The following is a 9121-nucleotide window of genomic DNA, read 5'->3' as shown; positions in this document are numbered from 1 at the left end:
GGACAAAAATTTCATATAGGTCCAGTGTTGCATGACCGAGTAATTGTCATTCAAAATGCGAGAGCACCGAAAGCTGAAAATTGGTCTGGTTATTAAGGGTGTTTAAGTGCCCAGTGGTCAAGTGGTTAAAAAGTTAAATTATCAACAATGTGTGGCTTCCTTTTTCAATGCGCAAAAGCAGCATTTGGAGTAAAATTGTTGTTTTCGGTGACAATGGGTGTTATTTACTAAAGGCAACTCCACTTTGCACTCCAAGTGTAGTTTCAGGTGCACTTTTGCAGTGCACTTGTAGTGCATAGTGGATGTGCCTTTAGTAAATAACACCCACAGTGATGTGTTAATTTTCACAATCATGCCATTTTCATGACCCCACTTATTTCTGCCATGGTGCTGAAAATTAGCAAGATTTTGGTCAGTAATGCACTACATACATTAGTTAACAAAAACAAGGTGTATGTGTAGCAGACCCACAAAATAATAAGATTATCTGAAGAAGAGACTGTCACCTCATCTCGCTCAGAACTTGGGTTTGCACTGTTGTAGAAAAAGGCACAACAACAAAAATCAAAAATGTACCTAAGAGACACCTAAAACAAAGCCAAGCAGTAAATGAAAACAAAGATTATTGTAGTTTCAAAGAAAAATGTATTACAAAAATGCCTCTCAGACATTGTCTGGCATATCAATGGCCCCCCTACCCACAAAGTACTCCATGTATTGGGTTCGGACCTCACGGGCGCTTTGGGGGGGGGGGGGGGGGCAAGCCAGGTAGAGCAGCTTCAAGGGCCGTGAGGTTCTCATTTTCAAGCAAGTCTGCATCTTGGCCAACTGAGACCACATAGTTTGCTGAATGTCTTTTTAAGAAATTGTGCAGAACACAGCAGACAAGCACTATGTGATTTATTTTATATTCCGCCATGTGGATAGGCGTTAAAAAAAGGCGGAACCGGCTGGCCAGTATTCCAAAAGTGTTCTCCACCACTCTTCTGGCTCTGGCCACCCGTAAATTAAAGATCCTCTGGTCCGGGGTGAGGGTCCTCATCGGGAAAGGCCGCATCAGATGGTTTGCCAGGGCAAACGCCTCATCCGCGATGAAGACGAACGGGAGTCCTTCCTGATTCTCCTCTGGGGGTGGCAAGCCCAGACTGCCACTCTGGAGACGCCAGTAGAATTCCGTCCATGAGAACACTCCACCATCCAACATCCGGCCATTTTGCCCCACGTCCACATACAAGAAGTCATAGGTCGCTGACACCACCGCCAACATCACGATACTATTAAACCCCTTGTAATTAAAATAGTACGAACCAGAGCTGGGGGGTGGGACGATGCGGACATGTTTCCCATCAATTGCACCTCCACAATTGGGAAAGTCCCAACGACTGGCAAAGTGGGAGGCCACAGTCTGCCATTCCTGTGGCTTTGAAGGAAACTGTGGAGTGAAACAAGACAAAAAATTAGTTATTTTGCTAATCAACATTGCAAGCAGATTAGACACCAACATTTTTGGCCAAGATCAGTATAACATTTTGGGAAATGAGTATTTAAAGCCTAAAGTATAAAGTCCCCTTATCAGAGTCATCACCTCCCCATCCCTCCCCCATCTGATGGGCCCTTGCAAAAAATGAGGGGGGGGGGGGGGTGTTTTGGACAGGAAACCCTCTCCACTTGATTGAGAGCTGAATGCCTAAATAATGTGTGATACTTTGGGAAGCCCCTCCTTACTTACACTATTGGCAGTCCACCGGACAGGTAAGAAGTGTCATAATACCAAAAATTTGAAAAAAAATTAAGCACATTTTGACATGCTGCTATTACATATCAAGATAATAATAGGGGGAAAAAAATTATAGCATTTGAAAGTATTGAGGCAGGCCCTTGCACTACATGCTTTGGAGAATTTGTCCATAAATGTGACCATCAAAAAGGTAGGTAGAGTGTGTATTGGGTTTGGTAAAGTCAGCAGATAGATGATTGCAGCAGTTGGGGGGAGGGGGGTTCCTAATGAGTTTGGCATAACCAAAAAAAAAAAAGTCACTCTGCATGAATTGAAGCACAAACATAACATTTGTAGACATTTTAGGGGGTGTTTAGGGGAAAGCAATACTATGGAGCTGACGAAAGACATTGCTAAGTGACTAGACTATAGTTTTATGGGCCAAGAAGAGCATGGTGGGGAAGTTAGTGAGGCAAATATGCATGAGGACAAATGGGGCACAGCATATCAATTAGAGCATATTGCAATCATGGCAATTAGGGAAGGAGGAAAGAAATGCAATACATTAGAGCAGAACAAGTTCCCCCACAAACGGGGTTTTTAGGCAGCAAGAGACAATGATAGATGCAGGTAGAAGTAATATGAAAAGTACTTTAATATTTTGGTAAAAGACATGAGCTCCACCTGAGCATTTAAAAAACAAACTCATATATACAAAGTACAGTAGACGCTGCCTTCCTTCCCCTTGGCATTTTGGCGATATATATGGACCAGGCAACACTCTAAATGTGTAAAGGAAATTGAGGCACTATCCTATGGGGGAACTCCATCAGAAGTATTACAACCCACTCTGTCTTTCTGGAAGTACACCATTGGGTAAACTATATTAATTAATATGAGGTATTCCCAATATGAATAACACTTGATATATTTATTTAGTGCAATTTTGTTTTATCAACAGACCACCATTTCTCTGAAGAAGACCCCTTAGGGGGTTGAAACGCGTTAGGATTAGATATATATTTTTACTGTCATTATATTATACAGTGTAATTTATAGCTGTGTCTGTTAGTATACTTCCATGTGATACTACTGTACTTTGTATATATGAGTTTGTTTTTTAAATGCTCAGGTGGAGCTCATGTCTTTTACCAAAATATTAAAATACTTTTCATATTACTTCTACCTGCATCTATCATTGTCTCTTGCTGCCTAAAAACCCCGTTTGTGGGGGAACTTGTTCTGCTCTAATTTGTTTGGGGTGAGCAGCACCCTCCTAGCTCTATGCAGCAGTGTGTTCTTTTTCAACTGTTAGAAATGCAATACATTAGCAATCATTAAATACATAGAATGTGATGTTAAAGGATAAAACTTACCTTCATATAGTCCTTCTGCAAGACCTGAATGATGGCAGAACAGGTCTCTGGAATAATGATCCCCAGAGCCTGGGGGAAGATGCCTGTGGAGAACTTGAGGTCCCGAAGGCTTCTCCCTGTCGCCAAGTAGTGCAACGTGGCGATGAGCCTCTGCTCCGGAGTGTTGGCTTGCCGCATGCAGGTATCCTGCCTGGTGATATAAGGAGACAACAAAGCCAGCAGACGGTGAAAAACGGGGTTCGTCATCCGGAGATAATTCCTGAAATCATCAGGATTATTCTCCCGGATCTAACGGAGCAAAGGCATGTGCGAGAACCAATTCTTGGTCCACAAACGCCTTCTCTCCATGTTCATGGACCGGGCTTGTGTCAAAGTAAGAACCCCAACACGAAGCCCCTGCACAGCACAAACTCTACGATGAGTACGTACACGAAACATGGTTTAAAACGGTCAGCTGGTCAGAACGAACAACAGAAAGCACTGATAAACAGCAATGCCTGAAAGAACGACCTGAAAAGCAGAAGCAAACAGACAATAAGCAATGCAAATCAAAGCATACTATACCAAGATATAGTCCACAATGAGAAACAAATGCTTACTGACTACATGCACTGATAATCAGATACGCAAAGACGAAAACTGAAGAGCAGTACCGAACTGAAGCACAAATCTGAAAAGCACGAATCGTCTCTCACCAAACTTCTACTAACACGATAGACGCGAGATCAGCAGGAGCCGCCCAAAGGGTGCCGGACGTTGGTGCTGAACTTCCTTTTTCTAGTGCCGCCGTACGCGGCTTACGTCACTGCGTTCTTGGCAACTGGAAATTCCGACAACTGAGTCCGACCGTGTGTATGCAACATCACTTTCGGACCTCTTCCGGACTAAATCCGTTGGAATTAATCCGGAATTAATTTGGTTGCCGGAATGTCCGACCGTGTGTACGGGGGCTTAGGGTCGGACCCAGAGGTATACTGGAAGGAGAGAATGCCCGAAACATGGCATGGGTTTATATTAGTCGATATTTAAGACACTTGTTATAACACTCTTTTAACACATAACAGTGGTTTATTCAAAAAAACTCCAAACGAAACAAAGATCAAAATTCAAAATAGAGTTACAAATGACCAATATGGAGAAATTCCCCCACTTGACTGTAGTACTAGTAGTCATAGTCTGGTCTTTGCCATTTGTATTTTGGTTCACTACAATTTGGAGTTTCTGGAAAAACGAAAAAAAAAAGTGCAAGGTGCTTCATGAGTTGAAAATACACCAGTTTAAAACTTAATAAAAGTGCAAACTATTTTTTGTAGTAAAACTACAATTACAACTTGTTAACCATATAGAAAACTGTACTGTAAAGTGCCATCATTTTTAAACTGTAGTATAGTATTACAATATTCCATTTTCAGTAACTAATTTTTATTGTCTGAGCAAGACAGAGTAGAGATTGTCTTCAAAACTGACACGCCAGAGAATCTTTTTTGAAGATTCTGTTATTGGATCTGCACTTAGAACATTTCCTGGGATTTTGTGAACTGAAAGATTTGACAGCAATTGTCAGGTTGAACATTGCTTGCACAGATACGAAGTTGCTGCCTTCTTTTTATCCCTTCCTTGCTTTGTCTGCTACTATTGCATACATTCTCGGTTAAATTCACTAACAATTGTACTTGTTCAGACATTGTTTTACTGTAGGAAATGACTTTGCAATAAAGGAGGACATATAGCATCTCACAAAAGTAAGTTCACCCCCTCACATTTTAGAAAATATTTTATTCTATCTTTTCATCTGACAACACTGAAGAAATGTCACTTTGCTACAATTTGGGAGTGTATAGCTTGTATAACAGTGTACATTTGCTGTCCCCTCAAAATAACTCAAACACACAGCCATTAAAGTCTAAACCACTGTCAAGAGTACCCCCGAGTGAAAATGTCCAAATTGGACCAAATTTACCATACCCCCATTTTCATGTGATTAGTTAGTCCTTAGTGTTATTACAAGGTCTCAGGTTTAGAACTTTGGTGTTATGTTATCGCTCTCATACAGGAAGATCTAAATACATGCTACAGTGGCACCTCAAGGGAAATCACTGAGGATCTCTATAAAGATGGCCTTGGCTCCAAGATTGCCAATAACCTGAAACTGAGCTGAAGCACGGTGGACAAGACCATACAGGGGTTTAGCAGGACAGGTTTTCCACTCAGATCAGGCCTCGCCAATGGTCGGCTAAAGAAGTTACAAAGAAGTAAGACTTTGGACCCAATGTTGACAATTGCACTAAGTTAGGGGTAAAGTCATTTTTGTCTCCAGCGGTTTAGATATTAATGGCTGCCTGTGTGTTGAGTTATTTTGAGGTGACAGCAAATGTACACTGTTATACAAGCTGTACACTCACTACTTTTACTTTACATTGTAGTCAAGTGAAATTTCTTCAGCGTTGTCACCTGAAAAGTGTGTATGAGGTGTATGGGTACTTATTTTGTGAGATACTGTACATAGCATCCAGAAAAGCCAACCACCATTAACTGTTATTCTTGAACTACCCTACTATAGGTATAGTTTAGAATCTTACAGTTTCAGGAGCAAATTAAATTTATGGAGGCAGCTGAAGTGCTTGTAATGATTAATCTCTTGAGAGAACCAAGGTATGCCTTTGTGATTGTTTGTTACCAAAATGATCAATTACACATTCATCAGACACAGATTCCAAAACACCTTTTTTCAATTGAAAGAACTGGAAGATGATGAAGCCTTGATTGCCCCATTGTACCTCTGAGCCATGTATGAAGATGTCTCAAAGCACTAAATGATCTTTCACAAGAGCAGCTGCTCACAGGAATTGTTAGGACAACTTGCATGATTTTTTTAACCGTTGGAAACATTAAAGGATCCAAAAGTTTGCAAATATGCTGTACTGTTAGTACCGCACCTTCCTGTTTTTTGCATTCAAAGAAGTTTTTAGCAACTACTTCTGTATAGTGCAGATCAATTTTGTAAAGTTCTGCAAGTGCCTTTATGTCTTCTGACAGAAAAAAGATGAAGAAAGTGGGGTGCATGCTTTAATGCCCTTGACCAAATTTTCTTTAATGCTAGAGAAACGATGGTCAAGTTCAGAGAGCATTCAGTCCAAGCAAGGGTAAAAGATTTTTGTTCTAAGATCATCTTCACTTGACAAATGATCACGTGGTGTTGGTCTGGCTTCGTACACAAAGTCTTACGTCATTTTAGTTTTTTTTGCCTGGATGCTTGTGGATTCTCAGTGTCAATGTCAAACAAAGAAACAGCTTTTTGAAGTATATCTGTAGATTTGGCATTGGTTCTTAGAGATCTTAATGAAGTACAAACATCTTTTTTATACTCTAATGCAGTAGAAAAATCTAGGTTTTCCTTCTGAAGCAACTTATGGAAACCTTCTGTAGTAGTCAGTAACAATTGAAACGCAAAAAGGCAGTAGCACATTGATAACTTACGCAATTTAATCAACAAGCCAGTGGCTATGGCAGATTTCTCCTCTTTAAGACACTGCACAACAGCTGGAAAGTTGAGTATTAGGGCATTAATGGAACTGACGCATATCTATATATCATGTATACATGTATCTGACGCAAGACCAACGTGTCTCTGAGAGCTGTACTAGTTCTGTTTGTTTTAGTCCAAGTTGCGCCTGAACATCAATGAACTTTTGGTGCTGTGTAAAAGATACACTAAAAAAAGCATACAGGTTTTCTAGTGTTTGAAAAAAATCAGAAGCCTCTAGGATTGCTTTACAAGTATAGCAGAGTACAAGGTTTAGTTCATGGGCATAACAGTGAACATAAATAGCTTCAGGATGTTTTTTCTGCAACTTTGTTTGTACACCACCAATTACGCCACTCATAACTGCAACTTCATCGTACGTTTGAGCAACACAGAGGACATTGGCTAAACCATTAACTGTGAGGCAATCTTCCAAAGATTCTGTTATTGAATTTGCACTTAAATCTTTCAGTTTAGAAAATCCCAGGATGTTCTTTTACAGCACTTGTGTCAGGTTCAGTGTAGCGTACACAGATAGCAAGTTGCTCTTTTCTTTTATCCCTTGCTTCGTCTGCCATTATGTCATACATTCCAGATTTCTTTAACTCGCTAACAATTGTACTTGTTACTTCTTCTGAACAGCACTGTATGAGATCATTTTGTGATGAAGGTGAAGTATAGGTAGCATTGCCTGGAGGCTTGTACTTAAGAAGGAAAGGATCAAATTTATGTAAATAATTTAAGCACTCTTTGAAATTGCCTCTATTTAGGCTTCTCCTTCTAAATGACCTCGAAATGATATGCCCCCTTGCTTGGCAAGAAGCACTGTTGCAACTATTTGTTTTAGATACTCTCGCCTTTCTCGAATTTGGAGTTCAGTAGCTTTTTCTATTTGTTCTACAACATTTCCATGCAGTTTAGAATCTTTACAAGCTGCCCATGCCAACATGCTAGACCTGTGAAGAGCACTTTAATGCTCCTTAAAGGAATCTAAAGCACGTTTCCAATTTTTAAAACCTTGTTAATAATGCGCCCAGATTGTGGCTCTTGCCTTTTGGGGCAAAATTTCTACAAGCAAAACAAAATTCAGTATTTTTGTTACATGAATATTCTAGCCAAGTATATTTCTATCACCCACTTGTTGTAGTACTAGAAGTGCCTTCCTCTGCAAGTAAAATACTGTCATCACATTCTGATATTTCACAGCTTCATCATGAGACTCAGGCTCAGCTTCTTCTGCTGCGTTAGACCATTTTTTGCTGAAAAAATGTTTGATATCCATATCCTATGAAGAAATGATTTTGAATTTAGAGTTTACTTTCCTGAACTTGGTATATAAATATTTTTATCCATGTTTAAATCATCTTTTTTTACCTTCATATGTGTATTTATTGTTAGTGAGATTAGTTTCTTCTTGTATATAAAAAGCATACCCCCACTATTCACTACAGGCTGCAGCAGTGCGCTGCCAACATCCCAATAGAAATTAGAAAATTGCTTGGCCCACACTGTTTAAGGTCTTTGAGCTCTCTATAAATTTTGTGATATGTAGGCATTCATTCTTTAAGGCCCAATTCAAACCTTTCCAAATGTTTATTTTATTTAGGCACATTCATGATATTTTTTCAATGGTGTTATACCACTTTAAATGGATTGTAGTGTGCTTTAGCAAACACAACAAAAAAAATGCATAGGCGATGTAGAAAAATCTATTTTTTTGGTTAAATTTAATGTCTACTTACCCGTTGTCATAGGGGGCTTTTGACTCTTTGGTGTCTCTTCCATTCAGGCTCAGCCTCATCAGTGCCCAGCAACTCAGCCCGATCAACATCTGATAAAGGGAAAGCAGAAAGCTGTCAACAGCTGCATTGTGTTTGGACAAAAACATTATGCAATATACAAACCACACACAGACAGGGTTGGAGTTTTTTTTTTAATTGAGGAGAAGGAGAGAGAGAGGAGGAGAAGGAGAGAGAGAAGGAGAAGGAGAGAGAGAAGGAGAAGGAGAGAGAGAAGGAGAAGGAGAGAGAGAAGGAGAAGGAGAAGGAGAGAGAGGGGAGAAGGAGAGAGAGGGGAGAAGGAGAGAGAGGGGAGAAGGAGAGAGAGGGGAGAAGGAGAGAGAGGGGAGAAGGAGAGAGTGGAGAAGGAGAGAGAGGGGAGGAGAGAGAGAGGAGGAGGAGAGAGAGGAGCAAGAATGATTTGTTTGTACCTGTTTTGTTGTTGCATATCTGTATGCATTGTTGACTTGCCATTCCAAAAAAAACAGTTTGATGTTGATTGTATGTTGCACATAAAGTACTATTAAAAAAAGACAAAAGCAATAAAAAAAAATATATTTTATGGTTATCAGCATTTCCAAGCGTTAAATTGTGATTAATTTATACAAAACAATGTCACATGCCAAGTTGTCCCCATTCTCTTTGTGGAATTATGTATTTAAGTATATATTAAATGGGTAAGGTAAGTAAGGGTACCGTATGACTGTAATCAAGGTATGTAATGTTC

General features: G+C 39.9%; 1 long non-coding RNA gene across 1 annotated transcript; it reads right to left on the bottom strand.

The window, feature by feature from the left end:
* Nucleotides 1-4147: 4147 nt before the first annotated feature.
* Nucleotides 4148-8459, bottom strand: LOC143929926 (uncharacterized). Its single transcript, XR_013262648.1, has 3 exons — nt 8359-8459; nt 7755-7901; nt 4148-4314 (listed from the first exon to the last, which is right to left on the bottom strand). It is a non-coding gene; the product is annotated as an uncharacterized LOC143929926 (long non-coding RNA).
* Between the last annotated feature and the right edge of the window lie 662 nt (nt 8460-9121).

The sequence above is a fragment of the Lithobates pipiens genome, unplaced genomic scaffold (genome assembly GCF_037356315.1).
Source record: "Lithobates pipiens isolate NorthernLeopardFrog02 unplaced genomic scaffold, aLitPip1_a1.2 Scaffold_25, whole genome shotgun sequence".
NCBI lineage: Eukaryota > Metazoa > Chordata > Amphibia > Anura > Ranidae > Lithobates > Lithobates pipiens.
This window is presented reverse-complemented; position numbering and strand designations above follow the sequence as displayed.